Source organism: Vombatus ursinus, unplaced genomic scaffold (genome assembly GCF_900497805.2).
Source record: "Vombatus ursinus unplaced genomic scaffold, bare-nosed wombat genome assembly UNPS02014900.1, whole genome shotgun sequence".
NCBI classification, from domain to species: domain Eukaryota; kingdom Metazoa; phylum Chordata; class Mammalia; order Diprotodontia; family Vombatidae; genus Vombatus; species Vombatus ursinus.
Window position 1 is genome coordinate 571,763 of NW_020954678.1, and position 12,910 is coordinate 584,672.

Genomic DNA, 12,910 nt, shown 5'->3' on the forward strand with positions numbered 1-12,910 from the left:
CAAATCTCTGACTTCCTTCAAGGCTCAGATTAAATGTCATCTCCTATAAAAAGCCTTTCCCCATCCCTCCAGCCATTAGAGCCTTCTCCTCTCAGGTTACCAGAGTTATTTACATCTAGTTATTTACATGTTGTCCCCTTTTTACTATTTTTCTCTCCCTCTCCCCACCCCCCAATCCACCCAAAAAAGAAAAAGAGAAAAACAAAATCCCTGTAACAATATGGACAGTCAATCAAAACAAATTCCCAAAATGACCGTGTTCAAGACCTTAGATCTCATTCATTCTATAATTCTTTTTTTGCTTAGCATTCCTTTTCTGTGTGGGAATAAATTCCATATCCAATGTATGTTGCATATTGGGTACTGTTTTTACTTTCTTCCCTTGGGGAAAACCCGAGACTTTGAGCCCACAACTATTTCTAAAATTACCAACCCTATAAGGAACGACTTCTTGAAAATACAAATTGGGGATAGAATAAAGCATTGAGGAATGTAATTCCCCTACTGAGAAATCATGCAACCCTAGAGCAATGAACCTTGAGCAGACATATTGGCTTCTGCAGATCTAAGCAACCCCTTTGAGATTAGTGACGCCAACTTAGATGGCTTGGAAATTTTGTACCAAAAAACCTTTGGCTATCAGAAGCCCAGAGCATTTGTTAGATAGATAATTTATTGACAGTGAGTTACAATATCCATCCATAAGCTGGAATTGGCTTTGAAGCAAGCCACCCTTGAAAATTTTCAAGACTGTGTTTGGAGCTCCACTTCAAGACTGGAACAAAAACGATCCATTGATTAATACTGAGGCAAGTGCTAAATTGGTTGCCACCACCTATAGATGGATAATAGCCTGGCCAACTGAGTTGAACTCCCATCAATGGCCGAGAAAGACCGACCTAGATGCAATTCTCCTGTTCTATAGATCCAGAGAACTTGCTGTCGACATGAACACCGTGGTGAGCCCCAGAGAAGGGATAAAGGAAATCTATGACATTAAATGAACAGGGCCACTCACAAAAAAGTACAGTCTAAGGACTTTTTTTTTTTTTGGAAAGTGTACTATTGGTGGAAGAAAATTTTGAAAAAATGTGGGGTCAATTCACCTTGTCCTGGCTTTCTTGGATACTGGCAGTGAGCACAGCTGCAGGGGGATGGTCTATGAAAAGTGATCTAGAAATAAAAGCCTTTCCTCAATTGATGTCAAAAGACATGAATAGGCACTTTTCAGAGGAAGAAAGCCAAACTATCAATAGCCATATGAAACAATACTTTAAGTCACTAGTAATTAAAGAAAGGCAAATTCAAACAACTCTGAGGTGCTACCTCATACTCATCAGATTATCTAAGTCAACGAATAAGAATAATGACAAATGCTGGATGCGATGTAGGAAAATAGATACTATAATTCATGGGTTGATGGAGCTGTGAACTTGTCCAACTATTTTGAAAAGCATTTTGGAGCCATGTCCAAAAAGCTATTAAACTGTACCCAGCTATTAAACTGTATTAAACTTGACCCAGCAATACTGCTACTAGGTCTATAGCCCCAAAGAGACCAAAGAAAGAGTAAAAGGACCCATATACACAAAAATATTTATAGCAATTTTTTCATCGTGGCAAAGAATTGCAAACTGGGGGATGTTTATCAATTGGGAGAATGGCTAAAGAAGTTATGGTACATGAATGTGATGGAATGCTACTGTGTTATAAAAAATTGATGAAAGGGATGGTTTTCTGAAAAACCGGAGAAGACTTATATGTACTGATGCAAAATGAAGTTAACCAAAGCAAGAGAATAATTTATATAGTAATGACAATATTGTAAAGATAATTAACTTTGAAACACTTAGGTACTCTGATCAGCACAACAACCAAACCACGTTTCACAGGACTCATGATGAAACATGCAATCCACCTCCTGATAGCTGTTGTATAGATTAAAACATATTTCCTTCCTTCCTTCCTTCCACATAGCTAATGTAGGAATTTGTTTTGCATGATCATACATATTTGTAATGGGTGTTGGTTTTTCTTGCCTTCCTAATGGTTGGGTGGAAGGACAAGGAAAGGAGATAATTTGGAAATAAAAATAAAATAAATTAATTTATTTACTAATTAAAATATTAATAAAATTTAATAAGTTTAAAATATAATATAATTGAATAATTTAAAAAGTTTGTTTCTATCCTTTACTTCTCCTTTTTTTCATTTTTAGTTTTTGTGGATATCTTTTGTTTTTATGTCATCTTTATTTTCACGAACGTATCCTTCCCACTTCCCCAGCCAGTGAGACATCCTTTTAATTTTTTCAGTTTAGTTATTTTCAGTTCAAAATTCTCTTTTGACATCTCTTTTAACAAAGAATAAAAGGAAAGAAGGGAAAAAAGCATTTCAACAAAACTAATCAATACATCAACCAAGTGTGGTCGTATATGAGACATTTTTAATCCATAATCCTGCACCTTCTGCAAAAATGTAGGGAGATGCATTTAAAATGTTTTTCTTTTTCATTATGAACTTAACAGACATCAGCAAATGAACATTTCATTTACAAAGAAGTACAGGCAAAACATACATTTTCTTTTAAGTATTTTAAATTTAATAAGCCAGACACAGACAAAATTGCTTTGCTTGTCTGTATCCCCTTTTGATCCCCTCTATCTTCCTTCTGTTCTCCTCTCTGTACTTTAAAAATGTTTCATTGAAGTTCTTTTCTCTTCTTCTTCTTCTTTTTTTTTTCCATCACTATCATTACCTACTGACTCCATCCCCTTCCCATCCCACCCTAGCAAGTTCCATTGACACACTGAAAACAATCTGTCATCATATGTGATGTTCCACAGCCCTAAGCTCCCACTCTGCAAAAGAGTTGTAAGCACCGGGGACAGAGACGGGGGGAGGGGTGTCTTCTCATGTCTCTTCTTTGGGCCCAAAACTTGTTTTTTATTCTTCGTACATTTATTTTCCATTGTTTCGTGGCTGTTCTTTCCATTTACAGCATTGTAGTTATTGTATATATTGTTTTCCTGGTTCTACTTACTTCACTTTGCATCAGTTTTTGTGACTCTTTCCATGATCTTCTATATTCATCTTATTTGTTATTTTTTACCACAGAGTATTATTCCATGTTAGTTGTTAACTATAATGTGTTTAGCCATTCCCCCAATTGATGGGCATAATAATAACAATAATAACTAACATTTACATAGCACTCTCAGGTTTGCAAAGCACTTTCTTTACAAATATTATCTTGTTTTATATTTACAACTACCCTGGGAGGTATTATTAATCCCATTTTACAGATGAGGAAACTGAGGCAGAAAGCGGTTAAATGATTTGCCCAGGGTCACACAGCTAATAAGCTTGTGAGCAGTCTGTTTTGTTTCCAGCTCTTTGCCACAATAAAAAATGGATTCTATACATATTTTGATGTAGATGGAATCTTTCAGTCAACAACCTCCTTAGGCTATATTAGGCTATTCTTTTATTATTTTGTTTTTATTTTAATTTGTTTCAATGAAGAAAAATCAGTTTTCATTTTTTCCCACCTGCCTCTCCATTAGGAAAAACAAAAGCAAAATTCTTGCAAGTAGGATGTATAGTTAAGCAAAATAGATGCCCAAATTGTAGCCTAGTATCTAGTTCTTGCTTATCAAATCTTCCATTAACCTAGTCTTCTGTTTTTAACTAGTACCACCACCATCATTTCCACTGTTCTCCCTTGCACCCACTTTTGTATTAAAATCACAGCATATCAAGTATATCTTGACTCAATTTGCAAAATCACTTCCGAATTCTTTACAGTTTCCCTTCTTTGTCTTTTGCAATACTCTTCGATGCAAGACCTTTTCTCTTCGTTGTGATCTTTTTGTTTATACTCATAATGAGCACCACAAAGTAAGATGTCTAGATGTCCAATGAAATGGGGTTTCTTATTGCCTTTGAGTGTTCTATGAAACCCACTGCACCAACTCCTTTATTTGCCCCTCCAAGGAGAACTTGTGAGCCTTCCTTCCATTTAGCCGATGTTTCCTTATGAACTTTTGGTTCTTGCTATAAACAGGCCAAAAATATAAATGTTGATATGGTTGATCTCTTCTAATAAAATGTCACCTCCAACCCATCTCGGCTTCTGACTCCACAGTATACTTTTCTACTTTGCTCCCTGGAGGGTACCTTTTCAATGTTCTCCTCCTTCTCCCCTCCCCTGCTTCAGCTCCCTTCTTGTGATGTCTTCTCCTTTAGAATACAGTTATCTGTTCCACATTGTGGGGATTAGGGGTGTGCCCCTACGATCTGGAAAATCCACCTAAAATTTTTCGGCCCTCCTTTCTTACCAAAGAAATTGAAATTATTATGGTGTTAAATGATAAAATATGTTGATATTACACAATACTATGGATATATTTTACGCATTTCTGAGTTTCTAAACTTTTTCTGTGTCATTTGTTGGCCTTTGTGTATCATCTGTGGCTTCCACAAAACTCCCCCAAAATTCCCATTTAATTTCTTATGCCGGCCCATAATATACTGAAACCATGATGGGGAAAGCCATGATGTGGAAGGACTAACTGTATAAGCTTCTTGAGAATAGGGACTGTCTTTCTTTTTGTTCTTAGCACAGTGTTTGATACGTAGTTTAGGCTTAGTAAATACTGTATCTAATCTAATTCGTTAATTATTGAACCAAGAACTCACATTTATAGTACCAAGAATTAAATTCACGTTTATTAAGAAACTAAGATTTTACCCTCTCTCTTTTCTTTTCATCACCATACCACCATTGCTGTAGAAATAGAAGGGGACCACGTAGGACTTGCATTTTTCATTGTTTCACGGTTGCCCTGGCTGACAAATTCAGCAGCTGGTGGCTAATCAGCTGGTGATGAGCCTTTCTGTACTGTGCCAGGTTAATATTTGGACAGCAGATTCAGATAGTTGCTGGGATAATAACCTGAAGCCTTCCCTTCTTGGGAGGTCCTATCTGGAGATATCTTCTGATGACATAGCCTTTGAGAACCCAAGGTTGTGTCTACCCCGTAATGAGGCACCAAAGCAGAATTGTGTGGAGGACCGACAAGAATCTCATGAATCAAGGTAGGTACTTTTATTTTTCAGGGTATAAATTTAAGAGAGAGTATGGCATAGTGGACAGAGGGCTACCCTTGGTTTCGGGAAGACCTGGGTTCAAATCCTATTTTTGATGTAACCTAGCTGTGTGACCATGGACAAGTCACTTAACCTCTCAATGCACTGGGCAATTCTGTAAGACTCTTAAGTCACAGATGAGTTACCCATGTGCACCCTTGCACTGAGCTTTAGGGAAGAGGCCCTAGCTCCATATCAGGAGTTGTTCACCTTTTTGTGTGTGGTGAAGCCCAGGGACCCCTTCTCAGAGCCATGTTTTTAAATTCATAAAATAAAATACAAAGGATTACAAAGAAAACCTATTATATTGGAATTCAATTATTAAAATATAAGGGGGGAGAGGAAAGTCCACAAACTCAAGATTAGGAACTGCTGCCTAAAATCAGAAGAGCTGGGTTAAAATACCTCTCCTGGTGTTTATTTCCTGTGTGACCTTGGACAAGTCACTCAACTTCCACAGGCCTCAGTTTCTTCATCTGTAAAATGAAGGGGTCAGGCTGGGTAATTTCTGAAGACTGCTTTGGCTCTATGATCCCATGATTTCCCTATACCAGCTGTTCTAAAAATATAGCATACAGGCCCCTGTGGGTTCCTAAGATCCTATTGGTGGGTCCAGGAATTTAAAAGTATTTTCATAATAACACTAAGATGTTTTAATTTCTGATAAATAAATATTGATAGATATAACCAAAGGTATGCCGATAAATGTTCAACAACCAGTCCGTTTCTCTCCCCTCCCCCCCCAGCAATTTAAGCAGGACACACTTCTACATTTAATCTGCATTAGCAATATTTTTCCATAATTTTCTTAATTCTAGACAGTCAAGAAAATAATAAATTAAGCCCTGATTTATAGAGTCTGCTGATTTCTGAGGTGTAAATGCTCACATTGAAATTTAACAATCAGTTTTCAGATCCAGTTGGAGGTGGCTCTAGGACACCACTGGATATAACCCATAAATAAAAACTCTTTGGGACAGATCGTCAATAATTTTTAAAGGGTGTAAATGGTGGGGGCAGCAAGGTGGCACAGTGGAGAGAGCACCAGCCCTGAAGTCAGGAGGACCTGAGTTCAAATCCAGCCTCAGACCAAACACTTGACACATTTATTAGCTGTGTGACCCTGGGCAAGTCACTTAACCCCAATTGCCTAAAAAAAAAAAAAAAATTGGCAAGAGCTGACAAATAAGGGTTTGGTCAATTATTTTGCCGATTGTCTAGACTTCAGAAAGTGGTGGAGAAAATGTTAAGAACAGATTAAACTTGTGTGTCTTGAATACGTTTTTTGGGGAGGGAGAACAGATTTTCAAAGTTACCAGCACAGCCCTGATTAAACCAATAGAATCAGCAAAATTGGTCCCCTACCCCCCACCCCCCCACCCCCCAGCCTCCTTTGCTAGAGATAAGCCTAGGGCCTTCACAGGGAACTCCTCTTTCCTGTAAACAACTAGATTTGTTTATCTCTCCTCAAATGTACTTTTAGAACTATCTAATCAGTGCCTTCCAGACCTCAGATCTTTGATCTAACAATCAGATCAGTCAACATATTTAAGAGAGGGACTGAGAAAAGAGAGTTTCTGATGGCTTCATCTAAACAGAACAACAGGTTTCTAGGGATGAGAAAAGCAAATCTTTTTCCACAACTTCATTTTGGGAGAAAGCAGCAAGCTTTGGAACTCTGGGAGAAACGACAGATCAATGAGTTTGATTAGACAGAAGGCTTCTGAAAAAGAGTAACAGGTGAAATTTAAATGTCCAACAATAGGAAAAATAAAAAGTCAGTCCTGCAAAAAGAGAACATTGGAAATTATTTGTTGAAGTAACTGGGAAGAATATTGGAGGGCCAGTTGCCTCTGGCTTTGCTAGATGACCAGATAAACTGTCCTACAGAGCTCTATGGAGAGGCAGGCAGTAGGCTGTAGCAGGGGTGGGGAAACTTTTCATTTTGGAAATTTAGCTGTAATCAAATAAGGCCACCTTCAAGAAACTTCTATTAGATATACTTTAAAATATACATTATTTTGTAAAAATCGAACTCCCATGTATTTAATAATTTCAAAAATTGAAAACTATTTGTTAATTTCAAAATTAACTAAAGCCACATGCTGCCTTAAGGCCAGACGGCAGGTTCCCCACCCCTGTGGATATAGCCAACCTTGGAGTCAGGAAATATTGGATTCAAGTCCTGCTTTAGATATATACTGGTTGTCTGGGAAAGTCATTTACATGATCCTAGTCAATTATCTAAGACTCTGAGTTGTATCTAAGACTCTGAGTTGCAGACTGGTATTTGGAGAGGAAGTTTTCCTCAATGCAACACCTTAATACCAATGAAATCACAGATCCAGTGCTTAAAAAAAACAACAAAAACCCAAAGCAACAATACGAAACAAACAAAAAATCTCTCTACCTTAGTGACCTTAGTAAGATGTTTCACTTTTCTGTGCCTCAGTTTCCTCATCTATAAAATGGGGTGGGGGGGTTTGACTATAATGCCTCTGAGCTTCCTTCTACCTCTAAGTTTATGGTCCCCAGAGCTCTGTACAGAGCTAGGTGCTTAATCAATGTTCGTTGGATTGAATAACAGACTAAGGCATTGGAAGACCTGGCATCATTAAAATAAAAAGTAAATTCTGCCTTGTCTAGTTTCATCATCAAGCATTTTTGATGAAGCATGTCTTCAGTACTTCAAGGACAGCACGTTTTCATCAGTGAGAGTACTCTCTCTACTCAGACAGATCACAATTGCCTCTGTCTCATGGTAGATGCTTCCAGAAGTTGTCATAGCCCCGAATACTTAATGAATATGTGAAGGATATGAACAGTTGTCTTCCTTTTAAAATGTTTACTTGTCACCTTTGGTTTTTATAACTTCTTCATCTCTGAGTATGTCACGTATCCTTCCTTTGCTATTCTGACAAAGAATAGAAAAGAAAAACTCCAAAAGAAGTCATTTAGCAAAACCAATCGACACATAGATCGAGTCCATGCCCCAAATCTCTCACCACCCCAGAGAAGAAAGGCAGGTACATTCTTCCTCTTCTTCTGGATCAAACTCCATCATAATTACATGGCATTCAGCATTCAGCTTTGATTTCTTGCTGATGAACAGACGATTTTTGAGAGAAGAGTTACAAGTTGTTATTAATTACTTGGAAGAATGCTCGATCTAATAATCAAAGGGATACAAATTAAAACAGCTTTGGGGTGCCACTCCATAGATGTTACATTGACAAAAATAACTAAAAGCAACAAAATCTTGGCTGGCAGAATTGCAAATAGAGAATCTTCGGAGTGTGTTCTGGTAGTCCATAGTAAAAGTTACATAAATTATTGCACCCACTGACCAGGAATTCTATTTCTAGGAATATACCTTGATGGCATGATTTAAAAGAAAAAAGAGCAGTCTGTTCAAGTATTTCGATAGCAATATTTTATATAATTGCAAGAAAAAAAATGGAAATAATTTAAATGTCCAATAATTTTAGCTATCATTTAAGGTTTGCAAAGAACTTTACAAATTTAATTCTTTTGATCATCACAACAACCCTGGGAGACAGGTGCTATTATTAGCATCTTCATTTTATAGATGAGTAAACAGGCAGACAGAGGTTAAATGGCTTGCCTAGGATCATGCAACAACTATGTTTCTGAGGCTGGATTTGAACTCAGGTCTTCCTGACTCCAAGACTAGGGCACTATCTATTGCACTGCCCAGCTGCCTATATTTCATTGATATAAGAACATTGGTGAGGAAAGTCCCCCTACTGTTAGAGATTGGTACCTATTGGGCAAGTATGTCCTCAAAGAGCTTCCTGGGACATGTGACCTGAGCAGGTCACCACAGTCAGTGTGGCAAGGCTAAATTTGAACCTGGCTTTCTGTCCCTACAACACACCACCACACTGAATGGGTTGCTATGGAACTCCATGATAAAATTAAGATAGATACATAGAAGGAATTCAAAGAAATTGGTGGCCTCATAAAATAATGCAAAGTGAAAGAAAAAAGCAGAGCCAGAAGGAGTATTCACTAATTATGAACCCCAGAAGAGGGAAAATGAATGAGAATGAACAGAGAAGTGACTAAAATATGCTAAGGATAGAGTATTTTATGGGCTAAAATTCAGTTTAATAAAACATTTCATTGAACCAATATTTATTACCTGGGAGCCATCTCTCTGACAATGAGTCCCAACTTTGCTAGGCTAGTCGCCAGATGATAGATGTTTAGTCAGTCAGTCAACCAGCTTTTTTAAAGCTTTTAGAGTTAATCATCCTTCCCTGGATCCATTTTCAATATTTTTCTAGCTTGATAGGGCATGCTTAAACTTAAAAATATATATATTTTAGAGGCAGAGCAAAGATGGCAGAGAAAAGGCAGTGACTCACCTGAGCTTTCCCCAAAACTTCTCTGAACACCTTTAAATAATGCTATAAAACAATTCCTGGAGTGGCAAAGTGGCAAAAGGATGAGGTGAAATACTTTTCCAGCCAAAGACAACTTAGAAGGTAAGGAGGAAAGGTCTGTCACACCTGGGTGAGAGAGGAGAGCAGACCAGCGCAGGCCATGACGCAAACCAGCAGTAGGCCTTGGGGGTGATTGAATCAACAGTGATAGCAGCCCACATAGAGTAAGGGGTTCAAACAACTGATCAGGAGATTACAGGGGTCTCTTTGCTGGCACTGAGGTAAGACTCTGTTGCTTTGCCCATACTTGGATCTGGGTCACAGTCCTGGGGCGAGGAATAGCACTAGCATAGCAGAGCTTGAGGCAACAGTGGAGAGGAGACCGTCCTCACAGTTCCAGGGCAGAAAAGAGTGCTTGTGGTCACTCACAGACCACAGCACAGGCGAGGAGAGGAGTAAACAGCTCTCCTTAGATCATGCACCTTGGAAGAACTGAAAATTTACAGGTCCCTAGAAGAATGTCTGAAAACAGCTGCACAAAATCCCTGAAGCTTGGAACAGTTCGCCCTCCACACTGGAAGCAGAGCCCTACCTTAACAAAGGGTCAAGTAATAGACTTGGAACATGAGCAAACAATGGAAAAAAACTGTGACTATAGAAACTTACTTTAGTGACAAGGAAGATCAAAACATATGCTCAGAAGAAGACAACAAAGTCAAAGCTCCTACATCCAAAGCCTCCAAGAAAAATATGAATCGGTCCCAGGCCATGGAAGAGCTCAGAAAGGATTTTGAAAATCAAGAAAGAGGGGTAGAGGAAAAATTGGGAAGAGTAATGAGAGTGATTCAAGAAAATCATAAAAAAAGAGTCAACAGCTTGGTAAAAGAGACACAAAAAAATACTGAAGAAAACAACACAAAAAATAGATTAGGCTCAGATTCTTAAAATCTAGTCACTGCTCAGATTCTTATAATCTAGCCAATAGCTCACTAATGTTCAGACTCCTTAAGAGTCTGCTCAATATGGCAGATGTTCTAATAAACCTTGTCTTTGGCTGAAAGAAGGTTTGGGTTGAATTCTTTTGACCAGGACCCATGTGTTGTAATTTTGGGGTCTCAGCACCCCTAAACCTCAACATTTTGGTGGCCCATATGGAGAAACTGCCTAACCCCAAGTTCTTCTCCAGCCAAGACTGGAAGGTATGTAAACCTCCCCCACCCTTCTTTCTTGCCCTGCACTCTCCAAGCATCTAGGAAGGCTTGGAGGTGCTTTTCGGGCAGAGAGTTATGAGGCTATCTCGCACTCAGCCTGATGCTCTCAGGTTCTCAGTTCACTGGCTGTTTGAGGCCATGGAGCTGGGTACACCTTCCACACCATAGAGGACAAGGAAGGATGCCCCTATCCAGAAGCATATGCCCAATTCTGTCAATTCTTTCGGCACTAGAGAATTGGGAAAACTGTAGGTGCTTTTTGGTTCCATGAGGCTTACTTACTCCCTTCCCTCTAAACCCCTGGATCCTCCTTCATGGAGGTTACAGGGAAAAGTTAGAACAGCTAAAAACATCTTAGCAGATTCTGGAGGTTTTGTGATCAATCATTAAGGAGTTTCTAGATACCTCAGTACAACCTGGTCACTCCCTTTTCTTGAGTCAAGAGGATATCTGTTAACCCCTCTCGTAAGAGAAGAGAGTTTCACCCTTTTCTCCTCACCTTTGATTTTGCCCTCCCTCCACCTGGGGAAAGGAAGGAGGGGGGAGGGGCAGCAGCTACAGTATGGGCAGCAGCTACAGTATGCCCTCCTGGCAATGGCTTTGGGCCGGAGGGCAACCTTACCTGGAAGCATCACCCAGGTTCAGCACATCCTGCTCAAGGTAAAGAAGCTGGCCTCTGAACTTGGACTATAGGCCATTCACCTACAGTTGATAGCAGACAAAGGGTACCAGCCAATGTCCCCCCATCATTTCCTGGATGCGGCCTGGGCTTGGTTCTAGTCACCCTCCTCTTTGGGATCCCCTTGAGGAAGGGACAGCTCTATGCTCCTTGCCAGCAGGAAGCAGTTTCAGAAGCCAAGACCTTCACCCCTTACCCCAAAAGAATTTGGGTCCCATTTGTTTGAGGGGGTAATGATGAGGATGGGATCTGCACCCCAGAAAGAAAAAACCCTGGACTTTCCTACATGGCCAAATCTCTGCCATTTGCCTGAGGCTATAATCCCATCAACTGGCCTTTTATTATCACCTATACCCAGTCTCCCATTTCTCTTGTTACCCTTAACCTAGCCTAGCCCTCCATTGTCTTATCTCCCCCTATGTTTCCCCCCCTCCACTTCCCACCCTTAATCCTAACTAGACTCCATTCTCCCTTGGCCACATGGTCTAGTTCCCTGGCCCTGTATTACCTCACAGTCCCCCCAAAGACTACTTGGCCATTCCTAGATCCCTCCCATAGTCTTTCTGCATATAAGGTCGATCTTATCTCCATTAAGGTGCTCAGATTCTTAAAATCTAATCTAGCCAATAGCTCACTAATGTTCAGACTCCTTAAGAGTCTGCCCAATATGACAGATGTTCTAATAAACCTTGTCTTTGGCTGAAAAACAAACAAACAAACAAACAAAAACCAGACTAGGCCAAATGGTAAAAGAAGTCTAAAAAGTCAACAAGGAGAAGAATGCCTTAAAAAGCAGAACTAGCCAAATGGAAAAGGTCACTGAGAAAAAGCTCACTGAAGAAAATAATTCCTTAAAAATCAGAATTGAGAAAATGGAAGCTAATGACTTTATGAAAAATCAAGAAATAATAAAACAAAACCAAAAGAATGAAAAAAGGGAGGGAAGGAAGAATAAAAGAATTTGGAACTAAAAATCTTATAAAAATGAATGTTAAAAACTATCTTTACATGTAATTGGAAAAAATAAAATACTATTAAGTGAGAATGAAATTTAAAAAATTTTAAATTAAACAAAAAAAGAAAAGAAAAGAAAAGATGAGAGAATGGTCTCAGAAAAACCTGGAGACTTATCAAAGCTAATGCAAAGTGACATGTACTGTGTACAAAGTAACAGCAGTATTGTAAGATGATCATCTGTGAATGACTTAGCTATTCTCAGCAATACAATGATTCAAGCCAGCACTGAAAGACTTATGATCAAAAATGCTATCCATCTCTAGACAAAGAACTGATGGTGTCTGAACACAGATTGAAGCATACTTTTTTTACTTCCCTTATTTTTCTTGAGGTTTTTTTTTTGTCTATGTTTTCTTTCACAACATGACTAATATAGAAATATGTTTTGCATGACTCCATATATTGAATTACTTGCCTTCTCAATGAGAGGGTTGGAGAGGGAG

The 12,910-nt window shown here is 38.9% G+C and overlaps 1 protein-coding gene across 1 annotated transcript in view; it reads left to right on the forward strand.

The window, feature by feature from the left end:
* Positions 1-4,696: 4,696 nt before the first annotated feature.
* LOC114028923 (chymotrypsinogen B-like) overlaps positions 4,697-12,910 on the forward strand; it is a 16,814-nt gene continuing 8,600 nt past the window's right edge. Inside the window, exon 1 of the mRNA XM_027843259.1 lies at positions 4,697-5,100. The gene's annotated coding sequence lies outside the window, so the exon portion shown is untranslated. The remainder of the gene's footprint in view (positions 5,101-12,910) is intronic.